The sequence below is a fragment of the Acanthaster planci genome, linkage group LG02 (assembly GCF_054643075.1).
Source record: "Acanthaster planci isolate LZ-2023a linkage group LG02, COTS_SCS, whole genome shotgun sequence".
NCBI classification, from domain to species: domain Eukaryota; kingdom Metazoa; phylum Echinodermata; class Asteroidea; order Valvatida; family Acanthasteridae; genus Acanthaster; species Acanthaster planci.
The window spans coordinates 1,438,953-1,455,021 of NC_141778.1; the positions used below are offsets into that span (position 1 = coordinate 1,438,953).

At 38.8% G+C, this 16,069-nt stretch overlaps 1 protein-coding gene across 3 annotated transcripts in view; it reads right to left on the reverse strand.

The window, feature by feature from the left end:
• The window catches only part of LOC147799785 (uncharacterized), a 33,261-nt gene extending 17,878 nt beyond the window's left edge, over nucleotides 1-15,383 (reverse strand). The window contains exon 1 of one of the 3 annotated variants that reach the window (XM_087133619.1): nucleotides 15,118-15,383. The gene's annotated coding sequence lies outside the window, so the exon portion shown is untranslated. Of the gene's footprint in view, nucleotides 1-9,381; nucleotides 9,491-9,530; nucleotides 9,550-15,117 lie in introns of those variants that run through there. The other 2 variants (XM_087133621.1, XM_087133620.1) reach the window with 2 other exon arrangements.
• Nucleotides 15,384-16,069: the final 686 nt, after the last annotated feature.

Below are 16,069 nucleotides of genomic sequence, written 5' to 3' on the forward strand. Positions count from 1 at the left end.
CTTATGCCAATTTAGTTCTGTGAGAACTAAATATACATATATGGCCATATGACCAGTCTAATTCAATCAACAGACAAAAGCAGGCAACTTGTGGACAGAACTGGCTTATCAATTATTAAATGTCAAGGCACAGTTACACGTGTTAACTTACATGTACATGTATATCAACAGTGCAGCCAGTCAATTCTGGTTGGATTTTTGCCGAACGCACATTTGCACTGAAGGCTTAAAGGTACCTGTACATGTACGGTCCATCATTTGCAGTTATCCAAAAAATATATTATGAAATTGTTGTTGAAATGCATTTTTGGTTGAAGGATTATTATGGGACTTAACTCCCAGTGAAACTATTCTTCTGGTGAACTACTATTTTGAAGAAAGCCATGAAAGAAAGCCATCTCCAATAATGTGTCTTAAGACACATTTTAGGAAATAAACTGTGTCGTTCCTTTTTAATTAGGCTCATACAAGCACTGGGACTTCAGTTCAGACACATGTGTGCATGCAAGTTGCAACTATTCTGATTTGTCAGTTCAGTGCGTGACATCGTGTAATGTGTCATAGACGCTGAACTTGGGGACTCTGATTTGTCAGTTCAGTGCGTGACATCGTGTAATGTGTCATAGATGCTGACCTTGGGGACTCTGATTTGTCAGTTCAGTGCGTGACATTGTGTAATGTGTCGTAGATGCTGACCTTGGGGACTCTGATTTGTCAGTTCAGTGCGTGACATCGTGTAATGTGTCATAGACGCTGACCTTGGGGACTCTGATTTGTCAGTTCAGTGCGTGACATCGTGTAATGTGTCATAGACGCTGAACTTGGGGACTCTGATTCGTCAGTTCAGTGCGTGACATCTTGTAATGTGTCATAGACGCTGAACTTGGAGACTCTGATTTGTCAGTTCAGTGCGTGACATCGTGTAATATGTCATAGACGCTGAACTTGGGGACTCTGATTTGTCAGTTCAGTGCGTGACATCGTGTAATGTGTCAGAGACGCTGACCTTGGGGACTCTGATTTGTCAGTTCAGTGCGTGACATCGTGTAATGTGTCATAGATGCTGAACTTAGGGCTCAATTCAAAACATGCCTTAGCAACTTTTGATTTGAAATCTTGATCATGGAATACTGTTACTGAAGTGAATGCATTTACTGAGCTGAAACTTCATCAGGTTATCTGTTAGGCACCCATCTTTAGATTTTGAAATAATGAAATTTGAGCATAAATAATAAATGATGGATTCTATTTGTGGTTTTCAGACAAGGTGAAAGAAGTTAACCTATGGTACATGTAATGCTGATATCTGGGGCAATCTATCATTTTTCCAGCTAAGGTAATAGTTGTTGCTGATTTTAGCCACCTACTGACTGCTTCCATGACAGGCTGCATGTCAAGTACTATTTTTTGATTGCTGCATGTACCCTCAGATGCATTCCACCAAAAACTGACTGCTTCCATGACAGGCTGCATGTCAAGTACTATTTCGCCAGCTGTAGTGTACCAAAGTATTTCACAGAACACAGCATGACACACAATTTTATTAAATGAAAATTGTGTAATTTCAAAATTGTGTAATGCTAAAATTGCATAATTGTCCAGGACTACAGATGACAGTGGATAATTTACCAATAAAAACAAGGTGAAATGACTACTGACACTTGCAAAACAAATTAAAGTTCAATATTTTGCTGACTACACTGCTGATTAGTACTAGACATCTGATTAGAGGACAATCAATTTACATGTATGGTGGCCATGTTTCCAGCCCAAATATAAGTATATGTATTTCACATCTGAGAAAATTTTCCCCTAAGGAATCAATGTGAATAGGATAAATATGAGATACTGCACACTACCAGCATTTTATTCTGCCCAGCAGAGAAACAATTTTCTTTTGTTTTTCACTTGCAAAAAGTGCACTTGCTTTACATGCACATGGGGAAAAATAAGACCAGTATATATGTACCGGTACATGTATATTCTCACAGTTAAAAGTCAAAAGTTGACAGTTACCAATATACGTATTTCAAAACGTGAATAAATCTCACAAAATGAGCTTGCATTAGAAGGAGCACACTACATGTATTTGTGGTTATAGTTTGTTACATATCCTGTTGAAACTAGAAACGAAATGAATGGGGATAAAAAAATTGATGGATACTACCACTGAACCTACAGTAAGCAAGATTCTTTGAAAGAGGCTGCATACCACTGAACCTACAGTAAGCAAGATTCTTTGAAAGAGGCTGCATACCACTGAACCTACAGTAAGCAAGATTCTTTGAAAGAGGCTGCATACCACTGAACCTACAGTAAGCAAGATTCTTTGAAAGAGGCTGCATACCACTGAACCTACAGTAAGCAAGATTCTTTGAAAGAGGCTGCATACCACTGAACCTACAGTAAGCAAGATTCTTTGAAAGAGGTTTGTGATGCATCAATGAATCATGAGTGGATCTTATCAGGTTGGGTCAACTCAATGTACATGTAAACCAGTACCTTTATGCATGTACCACTATAGTACAGTACATGTACAGGTACTTGTAAGCACAGTAAGGTACATGTACAATACATGTACAGGTACCTGTAAGCACAGTAAGGTACATGTACAATACATGTACAGGTACTTGTAAGCACAGTAAGGTACATGTACAATACATGTACAGGTACTTGTAAGCACAGCAAGGTACATGTACAGGTACTTGTAAGCACAGTAAGGTACATGTACAATACATGTACAGGTACTTGTAAGCACAGTAAGGTACATGTGCAATACATGTACAGGTACTTGTAAGCACAGTAAGGTATATGTACAATACATGTACAGGTACTTGTAAGCACAGTAAGGTACATGTACAATACATGTACAGGTACCTGTAAGCACAGTAAGGTACATGTACAATACATGTACAGGTACTTGTAAGCACAGCAAGGTATATGTACAGGTACAATACATGTACAGGTACTTGTAAGCACAGTAAGGTACATGTACAGGTACTTGTAAGCACAGTAAGGTACATGTACAATACATGTACAGGTACTTGTAAGCACAGTAAGGTACATGTGCAATACATGTACAGGTACTTGTAAGCACAGTAAGGTATATGTACAATACATGTACAGGTACTTGTAAGCACAGTAAGGTACATGTACAATACATGTACAGGTACTTGTAAGCACAGTAAGGTATATGTACAATACATGTACAGGTACTTGTAAGCACAGTAAGGTACATGTACAATACATGTACAGGTACTTGTAAGCACAGTAAGGTACATGTACAATACATGTACAGGTACTTGTAAGCACAGTAAGGTACATGTGCAATACATGTACAGGTACTTGTAAGCACAGTAAGGTATATGTACACTATATGTACAGGTACTTGTAAGCACAGTAAGGTACATGTGCAATACATGTACAGGTACTTGTAAGCACAGTAAGGTATATGTACAATACATGTACAGGTACTTGTAAGCACAGTAAGGTATATGTACACTATATGCACAGGTACTTGTAAGCACAGTAAGGTACATGTGCAATACATGTACAGGTACTTGTAAGCACAGTAAGGTATATGTACAATACATGTACAGGTACTTGTAAGCACAGTAAGGTACATGTACAGGTACATGTACCTGTACTCTGTGCAACTGTCTGACAGATTTCAAATGGACCATCAAGTGCAGCCAACTGTGACTGTCTGCTTGCTAGTGCTCTGATACTTTCTGGTAATAATGTATACGCCTACATGATGGGTTTGAATTCTGTTTACAAAGTTACCAGGTTACCATACCGGATGAATTGCTCACACAATTTTGGGACAGAAACTGATTTTTCAAGACTGCCACTGTCTACATGCACCTGTGCTTCTTAGGACCAGCTTTGTAGAATTCATATGTACCAGTCTCTTTTCTGTCATAATGGATAAATATATTCTACATGAATGCTGTCCGTGTTAATATACCTGAACGTGCACACTGGGTGTTGCTAAAAAGGTTCCTTTTGTGCCAACTTTCTTTGGGGGGTACAAGTGAGTTGCCGGTGTAATTCAGTTTGTGTACAACACTGGCTACAAAAATACTGGACCACTGAGCTTGTATGGCATAGGCTGCACAAGATACATGTACACATCAAATTCAGTGGACATGGTCCTGCAGTCCAGTGGAAACTATGTACTCTGCAGAATGCTTGGCGTGCAGATAGCTTTTACAGAACACGGTGAATTACTGCTGCATGTACATGTACAATGTACAGGACATGTACATGTGGGACATGCACATGTACCGGTACATGGGCAAGCTTGATCATTTTAATGTCATGGCACTGTAATGCTGAACATTGCATAGTACACTGCAAGTTTTAACTTGGTGTCAGGATGTGCATTTCTGGACTGATCTACTTACCTTATGCCCAGTTTAAAACTTTTACCATAAAGTACAGAGTGAGTTCAAAAATGTATGAGGAGATCTACAATTTTGGTCGTAAATGTTCATGTGACAGGGGTTACAAGTATTGAAATGCAAATCGACAAGAAAAACTGTACGTGTCCTGCCATTCAAATCTCTCAAAATGAAATGAAGTAATCCCACAATGGTACTTGCATGACAGGCTCACATTGTGGGGACCAATTCCAGACCAGACATTCTCCGCATGCACAATGTACAATACACTTGTGAAAAGCCACTAGGAACTTTTTCGCTGAGTGAAGTAGTCTTTTTCATCAGGTTGGTCAGATGATCTTTGGCAGGAAGGATTTTCGCACCTAGCATTACAAGAGGATTTACAGAATAGAAACAGTTGGCTCTTTCTGCTTACAAACAGGATGCTGGCATTTAACAAAAGAAAATGAATTAAGAAAATACAGTTACATACATTTACCCCAACCCCCTAGGGTGTATGCAAAATCATATTGAAATCGGAGGATTTGGGACTGTTAGGGTTATTTGTCCATCTTTTGAAGAGTGTATAAATCAAACTAATTGTTACATGGACAATGTACATGTAAATGCATGTTTTCTCTTCATTTAAAATACATGTACCATACACAAAGCTATGTCTTATTGCTATTTTAAACCGGGCAAGATGAAACCCCTTCATGTTGGTTTTCATCACTTGAAAAAAGAGATTGTCTTCTGATTAACTTGCATGCATGGTAACTACCGGTACAAGAAAGGTACATGCATTTAATTTACTATTAACATCATTTTCACTGATTCAGCAATCTAAATATGCAGAATTTTATCTCATGTCAGTTCCCAAGCTTGCTTAAGCACCACATCCCAATCTGAAAAACAAACTCAAAAAGGACCAGATCAAATAAATCTTCCACCTTAGTGGAGAAAACCTTTTGGGGAGTGATTGACAGCTCTGTTGTTCCAGAAGACCTAAGGTACAGTGTATCTCTTTGAGAATCAAACTTGGATTCAGCCTCAGGGGTTTCAAGTCACAAGTCTTTGAATGTTCATTGTTGGCTACATGTACATGTAGCTGTGATGAATCTTATCTCTGTTAACTATTATGATTTGATTCCATGCATTTATACTGGACATGTACTGTACATGTACATGTATATTTCATCAACAATGTGCATATGTAATCACCAAGGTATATACAGTAGTAGCCTTTGTAAAGTGTTGGCTAAACATTTAAAAGATCAGTTGCAGTTTCAATTAATGTTTATCAAAGTAAACATGAGTTCCTGTCCTTAATGAACATGACAACTCAGTTGAACTCATCTGACCTCACTGCAATGTACACTGTACATGTACATATACATGTAAATAAAACACTACCTTACCTTACATGTACATGTACATGTACATGTACCTCTAAAAGGTGACATCTGACACTTCTATACATGTACCTCAATTCACTCTCTACACACAGCTCCAACTTTTTCATTAAAGCGCTGCCAAAAAGGGACCAGGCATTTCTCCAGTTGCCACACTCCCCCAAATCATTTCAATCCCTCCCCCCAAAATCTACTAGTATGGTGATTTCCAGCGAAAAAGTGAGTTAGGATAACAACTTGGCAAGGGTTCAAGAACTGTTACAAAACTGTCGATGTCTGGGACCACTTGAAGGAGAATTTCATAACATGTTAAAATGTAAAAGCCATATGGTGAACACTACTCTTTGAACCAAAACAATTCACTGAGTCAGTGTATTCAATTAGTACATTATCGTATGTGTACATAAATTATGTTAAAAACAAGTACGTTGCCTCTGATTGTGCCTGGATATGTGATTGATACAGTAAGAACCATTTCTTTAGGGAGAATATCACCTCAGTGGAATATTCATCGATCAATGTCTTTGAAGGAATTTATAAATCACAAAATACTTGTATCAAACTGTCTTGTTGGGAACACAACTTAAACAGCTTCAATTTGTCACGCTAAGAGACACACCAAAGATATGTATGTCAACAAAAACAATATATCCACATAAAATGGATATATGTTTTAAGTCTGTCAATAAGTATTTTTCAATCAATATTACCTTACGCTTAGGGAAATGCAATCAACACTAGCAAGTTGTACAATGTATTACACATACACATACATGTAATTTACGAACCTTGTACCAAGTAAACACACATGGTACAGTATACATGCACTTTATCAGACTCAAACCAACTGGTTGCATAAGCAATTTTCTGTATCAAATAGTAATTAAACTCTAATCTCACACGTAATTCAACAATTTTGAAGTCCATTTCATCAACCAGCAGATATACTTTATGATCTACTCAAAGATGAATCTGGTAACCATAGTAACACTATTACTGATCATTTCAGTGGCCCCCACCAATGGCAGTATGATGTACATGTGGGTATAGTGATAAATGAACAAAGGCACTATTCCACGACTATTGCTAAAAAAGCCAAACACGGTGTTTTCTGCCTTGAAACATGTTAAAGTATAGGTACATGTATCCATCAGAAATGTCCAGTGAAACCTGGCTGGATTCACCCAACTTTCTACATAGTACATACCAGTATGTCCATGTACAAACTTGTTTACAAGCAAGTGATAAAAGCACTGCTGTTTATTATAACAGTAAACTTACACCTCCACAAAATACATGTACCTGTAGTTGCAGACCGGAGATTGGGGCTCAGGATTTGGACAGATGTTCAAACAGCTAAATGTGCACAGTCAGGTCAATATCGTTCATGTACTGCACAAGCCTGCCTGAAAAAATGTTTAGAACTTACATCTTTCGGTAATAACAGGTAGTCAAGAGGAAACGCAATGCACACAAATGTACACATGGTACCTTATCTTCAGCACATGCCATCACACATGTACATGTATATGTTGCGTACATGTACTGCACAATGTACAGGTACATGTACCCGTACCGTAATGTACACCTGTATGGTTCCCTCAGTGTACATGTACATGTTCACTTTCTGGCACATCACTAAGGCTGTGTATATTTCACATGTAACATGTATCATGGAGGAAGGAAAACACATGTATGAGTATTCCATTGCAGGTACATGTAAGTACTGTACCACACTCATGGGCTATGACAAGTTGCAAAACAAGTGGAAACCCAATGAAATGTATTTATGCATGTGTACACATTAAATGTACATGTACAAATGTACACAAATCTATACAATAGAACTTAGAAGTCAACATGTCATGCATGGATTGTTTTCCGACTACACGTACATGTAATTTAAAAAAAGGACAAAAGCATATAGGCCATGAACACGTTCCTTTCATAAAGCCTTGCATCGAATGCCTGCAAATATTTCCAATCAATTTTTCTTGTCTGTGTGTGATCCAAATGTAAATATCCACGGCGAACAGATTCGCTAATGAGTACATGCGCATACACAAACCTGTCTTAACGACTAAATTGATTGGCGTTGATTTGGTTTTGAGTTCTATTTCTCTGTGTACATGTATTTTGTTTGTTCTTTTTGAGACCTGAGTTGGTTTGTTTTGTTTTTGTCTAGCCTCGTTCTTTTCTTTCAGCCCTTGTCTCCCCTTTTTATACTTCACATTTTAAGTTTTTTAATTTCTGGTTTGGATGGATGAAATGTGTATTGCATTGTTTTATCATTCATTTTTTTGTCTAATGCTTCATTTTCATTTTAAATTAGACTTTGTTGATCTTTTCAGTACTAGATGTTTTACACACACAAGGTACTGTTTGTTTCTGTTTGGTTTAAACTCTGTGTCTGTTTCTTGGATATTGATACTTCTATCTTATTCCTAATTTTTTTTTTGATTCCCGAGAATTTCTATGTAATTGTAAATGTAACATTTCCTACATTTATTCTGTAAATTCTGCCTGGTCTCATCATGTTCAACTTACTTGGTATGCAAGTCAATGGGATATGGCTCCACGGGTAAGGTACATATACATGTGGCAGCTTACACACATTTCATACCGGTAAATGTACATCTACGTGTAATTTCAAGCTATAGCCAACAATTTGGACAGCTTCACTTCAACTTTGTGCGATGCACAAAGCAGTAGCACGTGCAGTGCCTTGTATGAAATTCTTCTTTGGTACATAATGCATACATCGTACATGCGTGTACTGGGACCACGCCAATGTACACACTACCATTATGGTCCATTTGAAATGGTTGGTCCCAACACTAGCCAGCTAGCAAGGTATACACTGGTTAGTGTTGCCACTACTAGAGTGAAGCTTGTCTGGATCTTCCTTGCCATCCAGTCCATAATGGAGGGGCAGAAATCAGAGCCTTGATCATGCTGTTGTACGTACCAGTAGCTGACTCTAGACGGAGATCTGATCACAACACGACCAAACTCTGAATAATCTAGATGTACTCGTAATGCGCGAAAGTTTGGAAGCAACAGAATACTCCAAATCGTGCAGTTCTAAGTAAACCTCCTTCATGTACCCCTACTGTACATGTAGGGTACCCTGTGTGCACATCCCTAGGATCATTGTATGCGGTATAAACATTCACATCCATGTAGATAACATCATGGATAGGCATGATGACAATCTGAGCTAACTGGCTGTGATGCGTACAGTGTACACTGGTTGCAGGCCATGTAAAAGCCCCAACCATGGAGCCTACATGTACAGTATGTATTTCTTGCTCTACCAGCAACTTCTATGGTAGTCCCAGTCAGCTAAAACAGGCTAAAAGTCCAGTTGGAGGATCAGAAATCCAATGTGGTATGAACTGTCTCAGCTTGTCCTACACAAATGTACATGTAATTACAAATGTACATGTACATGTGTATTCAGGCCACATTCGTGTACGTTGTCTAGGCACCTGAGCAGATACAAATGCATGTACATGTACAGTACATGTATTGTGATGACTGTGCTTCGGCAATATTACAGATACCTGTATTGGTTACCTTACCGTGTATCAACCACACGACTGGTACCTGTAGGTGAAATGTCCAGTCCTGTCCAGCAGACCCAATGAAGTTTAATGTTCATCTCCTCAGCTCACAGGCTTACATGTAAATCCCAGCTACAAAAGCAAACTGTAACTTCAGCCCGGCCTACCTGCACAATTCTGCATCTTCTTTCATCTAGCAACAAAGAATCAATGCTTACTGCACGTATGCACATGTACACTGTACATGTACAATGTACCTTACAGAATCTGCACACTGGGGCTCAGCTGCACAGTGTGTGTTTATTGCCAGACTAGATGCAGCTGCTGTCTTTGTTTCTGGGCCTATTGTTTGGATGTATACATGTACATGCAGACTTCAATAAACCCTGGCAAACTGTGAAATGCACAGTGTGGGGACAGAGCCATGCCAGTTCTGCATGTGTAAACTTAAGGCTACAGGGCTCATTGATGTGGATGTAACAGCAACACTCAAGGAAAATAAAGTAAAGGTCTATACATGTATTCATCAATTTCACTTATGACAATGTACCGGTACAGTGTACCAGTAATCCTTGTTACATGTACAGCATTTGGATAAAACTTATACGATGTACACGTACATACACTATTTGTATATACTGGCTACATAATTACATGTACAAGTGCAATATTGTCAATCTTGTACATATTTACTGTACCCTCCAGAGTTATTCTATTTATGAATTTTCTTTACAGGCAATTACATGCAACTTGTAAGCCAACTCAGGATGGAATACAATACCAACCATGTGCATTTGTAGCATGTACATTTCTTTACAGGCAATTACATGCAACTTGTAAGCCAACTCAGGATGGAATACAATACCAACCATGTGCATTTGTAGCATGTACATGTATGTATGCACAGTTTGTATACAAACTACAGCACGTACCAACACCAGTAACAGTACTGTGCATGTACCTGTAAAGGTGCACCTGTGCATTTTGTGCGTAACTTTGTACCAGGTTCTAAAACGGTATTGCTGACTGTAATGCTTTCTGTTGTGTACGCATCAAGCTGATTGGCTTGCTCATGCAGGTACCATGTACATGTAAGGATACCAAACACAGATTGCATTGTTTCTCCCCGACATAACCCATGCTTCTGTGGGAATCACATACATGTATGGTAAGTTATGGTAGCCATAGCAACAACCCTGCAGGAAAAATGATATCCCTTCCAGAGGCACTGCGAGGCTTATTAAAATTGGAATCTAACAATTAGAATTACAATGTCAAATGGTGGTGGGGGGTTATGAGGCTTCTTGCTCCATTGTATTTCTTAAATTCACCCTCATTTCCCGTCATGCTATTGTACTTGTCACTGGTACCCGGTACCGGTACTTTGTCGGCAAGTCAGTCACAAATCACCACAAGTCAGTCACAAGTCACCACAGGTCAGTCACAAGTCACCACAACTCAGTCACAAATCACCACAAGTCAGTCGCAAATCACCACAAGAGAGTCACAAGTCAGTCACAAGTCACCACAAGTCAGACATGCAAGCTTTAACAACTTACCTGTACACATAGGCATTCCTTTTATCATTGTTTCCATGTACATGTATGTTCATATAAACATGTACATGTATGTTCATATAAACATGTACATGTATGTTCATATAAACATGTACATGTATACATGTTCATATAAACATGTACATGTATGTTCATATAAACATGTACATGTATGTTCATATAAACATGTACATGTATACATGTTCATATAAACATGTACATGTATGTTCATATAAACATGTACATGTATGTTCATATAAACATGTACATGTATGTTCATATAAACATGTACATGTATGTTCATATAAACATGTACATGTATACATGTTCATATAAACATGTACATGTATGTTCATATAAACATGTACATGTATGTTCATATAAACATGTACATGTATGTTCATATAAACATGTACATGTATACATGTTCATATAAACATGTACATGTATGTTCATATAAACATGTACATGTATGTTCATATAAACATGTACATGTATGTTCATATAAACATGTACATGTATGTTCATATAAACATGTAGTTCTTACCTGTACAGTGAAACCACAAACTCACTTGCTACTGACTAAGTTGATTTGAACTTTGCTGTTCATGTACAAGCTTTCAGCTCTAATTGTGTAATGGCTGGGTATTCTTGCATACCTCTATGACCAACAGGCATGTATCTGGCACAGGTAACCAGTCCATCCACAAACTGTGTTTGTGTACTTTATAGATGTTTGCCAGTTGCTCCATGGCTATGCCAGACAACTGATGCCAAATTACTCATTAATTTGCTTGGTACAAATATGAAATACTGAAGCAGATACAGAAATTTGAAAAAAAAATTGGAACGCAACAACTATCCATCCATCATGATCAATTTAGTATTCAAAATATTGACCGCACTAGTTCACAAAAAAAACACAAACAAGGTCCCTGGCTTTATTTGCTTTTCTTTGATTCGTGGTTTATTGAAAGATACCATAGTATTACCTTGACCATTCATAATGATGACAATGTCTAAACAGCAAGTCTAGTTATTCAAAGTCATTTATTAGCCCAAGAAGGCCCTATACATCATCATTCTTGAAGCTGACATTTTAGACAGACAATTTTAGAAATAACAACAATATTTGTACATGATTAGAACATTACTTGTTCATTCATCAAGTTAAAAATTAGTATTTGTATAAGTATGCATAAAACAACTACATGTTCGTACATGTACAGGTGTTTGCATCGACTTGGTACAAGTAAAATGCAGTACATATGGTACGTCATGTAGTCACTAGTCAGTCAAAGGAGTTCCATTACTCACATTTGCTCAGCCTACACATACATATATGTACATATGTACAATATGCAATGTCGGAACAAAATGTGTTGGAGTTATAGTACTTTAACCACATGGGATTAGTTTGAATAGAAGTATTGTTTGGTTGCTTTTTGGTTAACTTGTCATGCGTTGAAGATAAACAGTCAAGTGGATACAACTGTCAACAACAATCTTGCCCCATTTGCCACTGGCTTGACATGACATGCTTCCAGTGCTTTAGTGAAGCAAAAGGGTCACAGGCAACATTGAAAAGATGAAAGCTCTTCTAGTTTTGGGTGACAGATGCATGCTAGTTTATGGATGTAACACATACTTACTGGGGTAGGTACTCACTGAAAATGTCAGTGTGTTTTTGAAAGTTTTGACGAATTGCTGTACTGCATAGAAAAGATCTTTCCATCCTGAACAAATTCTGAGAGCTACCGGTAAATGCCAAATCAGACGAGGATTTTTGTTAATAAGTGAAAGCTTTGTCACAATTATGGTACTGCTTTGTCATCCATCTTTGATGTGCAACACATACACAAGGAAAAGTCCAGGGGACAGGGGCCATGGCAGCCATGTCTCCCTGCTCCTCCCCAGAATTTAAAAAAAAAAAATTGAAAAAAAAAAGAGAGAAAGGGACAACTTTTCATGTCCCTTCCCAATATGTAGCTTCAGTTCCTAAGAATGGCCACTAAAAGTTAGATGAAAAAATTCTAAATCGTTTTGGGCCCCAAACACAAGTTCACGCCCCCCTAAAAAATATTATTGGGCCTTTGATATGAAAATAAAAGGAAAATGTAAACATATATGATGTGACCTTTACTTTTCAAGTGAGAGGTCAGTGCCAGCAATGTGTACATACTGTATATTTACCCACACAATCTTTACATGTTCTAGTACATGTTTGTATTTACGTACATACATCTCAACCAGCCGGTAATCTTGACCTACCCGTATACAAGTCAGGGTTAACCAATCTGGGGGTCAGACAAGCAAGGACTCTGTCCCTTAATTAAACTGTAGGGACTGTTTTAGGGGCACAGCTAACCTACCGGTACACACCTGTGTTCCTGTATGCTGCATGATATGGAACCGGGGTCATTGAGGGTGTTTTTTTGGGGGGGAGGGAGGTTGCTGTTGTTGTTTGTCTTTGCTGTTTTCTAAAGAGTTGCAAATCGGATAACATTTTAGCAAAACTGCTTTCTTAAACTTTGTGGACTTTGTGTGTGTGTGTCGCCTTCGTCAACATACATGTACGAATGGTACATCTTGTAAACTTGTCACAAATGTTGAACAATGACAAACTGAAAACGCAAATTGAATATGGTCAAGACACTTGACCATACTTCGTACAGTACATGTACCGGTACATGTACATGTAAATGTAGGACCTTTTCCAGTAAACATTAACTTCAAAGTCATTACAGTAGATTTCATCACTGTTTGTTGATGATATGCCATGCACACTCAAAACTATTCTGTCTCAACAAAATGCAGCAATTATTGATAACCAAGAGGGTCTTACCACTTAGTACCTACAGGTCTACAATGCTGTCTCAATGCAGAAACCATCCGACTACCCACCTCTGGTAATAGGCCACTAAAGGGTCACTGGTCACCCAAGAACCAAATTACCGGTACGATGTGTGGACTCTGCATGACATCACATGACAAATGTTGTTTAGGCCAACCAGTATCCCCACCCTACGCCAAGACTGGAACCAGTTTACTTGACGACCTCAAGGATACGAAGGTACCGTAGTCCAGCAGACTGGCTCTAGTCTGAGGCTATCCCTGTCCCATCTGCAGCAATCATGGCAGTAGTCAGTCATGTCGGTTTTCTTGGCCTTGCTTTTTAAAATTATAGGCCCTGTAGGCGGTGGTGTAACTAGGGCTATTATTATGTCCAGGGGACACCCGGGGGTACACACATTTTTTTCAAGGGGGCACCAAAAGACAGAGCTGAAGCGGCCTACAGCTGCATTGATTTCAAATGGGAGGAGGGGGGGTACTGGGGCACCGGTATTCGGTAGGGGGGGACAGTTATGCCAAGTCCTGCCCATAGTGCCTATTTTGTCTTTCATCCAATCTCTCATTGAGAGTGGTCTCAAAACTCTCATTTATACATGAGCAGCTGTCATGACCATGGACGATGCATGCATGCTGTTGGCATGGTTGGCGGTAAAACTAGCACTGAGTGTTAAGCCAATCTTGAACCTTGTGCAAATTCATCGTACAATTTATTGTACTCCCTCCTGCAAATCAAAGGCAAATCAACTCAGGATAGAGAATCAATTAGCACAAAGTTTAAGTTTGCGCTTAACAAAACTACTGTGTACTGGCAAAATTAGCAATATGTGCATATTTGTTCAGGGATCGTATCTTTGGAGACTTTGTTCCTATAATAGAAGGGACAACTACATTTTAAGTTTTGAATTCACCTTGGTAGATGATTATGACATCACGCTCGATAACTGTAGGGTTGATGTTTTGAAAGAGGGCAGGGTTTGGAGTTGTATGGGAAATTACACCATAGGTGTAAGGGCAAACTGTGAGTCACATAACACATGGTGGATTCAAATTTGCACAACTGGTTTATCAGTAAGGAAGTCACATTTTCTGACAAGTTACAATTTGAAATGTCCAAAAAATGGGAGCAGTGCAATAAAGGCAGCGTTGGCCATTGCCTTTGGTTTTGTTTGGGGGGTGCTGATCAGTTCCAAAAGATTGAAATCACAAAAAAATGTGGCTATCCAAATCGGTCTAAGCAATCCCCATCTATTCCAAGGTACAGTGTACATCCTAGACCCGACGATGGAGTAGCCTACATCACAGGGCCCTGTGCCCCTGTAGGGCCCTGTTGTTTGTTTCTACCTACCTTTTCAAACTAGGACGTAGCTCGTCGTCGTCTCGTACTGACCTGACGAGATCAGTCTGATCTGAGAGAAGGTTCTTGCTTCTTCTTAATGTGGGAACGCACATCTGGTACACACAAACAGCTTGACAGTCTGTCGCCCTTTGTTGATCTCTGCAGACACACTGTACTTAAGTTCTTGACCAAAAAAAACCAATAATCGACTTCCACTGATGTTTACATTTTCTAATGATAATGCACTGCCTATTCATTTTGTACACGTATCGCGTGATGGCGCTGTACTCTGAGTCGGATCTTAATCTTATAGACGCGGATTGTTTGGGCACAAAATGCGCGGCCAAACAATGGCGGCGCTTCAGGAGGGTAATGTCATGCGCAACATAACCTTTTTCTCATGGGGTGATGGCTAATCCATGCCTCGGCCTCCCTCCCGAAAACAAGCCAAAAACAAACAGAAAATGCAAGGATATCATTTCCGGAAATAACTGGCCATTTTCTTATCAACTAACCCACTCGAAAGCGATAATGTTAACCTGTTTTTGTGTGTGTTTGTTTTAATTCATTTTTTACACTTATTGTCTACGGTTTTGCTTTAGCAATATTTTCACTTCCGTCGGTTCATTCGTGATTTGTTCAGTGTGTAAAACTTTGAGAATTCCACCGGGACATGCAATTCGCTCCAAGTGGGAAAAAAGAGGGCGTGTTTTTGACGCGGAGCATGCCGAGTACGAGTAACTCAGGCTGCATCCGAATCTGTTGTCTTGACAGCGCTTCCACTTTCAAGGAAATTTACTTATTTTAAGGAAATTTTTGCTTTCGAATGAAATTTTAAGGAAATGAAAAATTCTAAGGAAATTTTGAGGAAATCCCCCGAGTCTAAAGAAATTCTAAGGAAATTATTAAATTCTGAGCGAATTCTACAAATATTCTCAAAATTAGCAGCAAAATCTACATT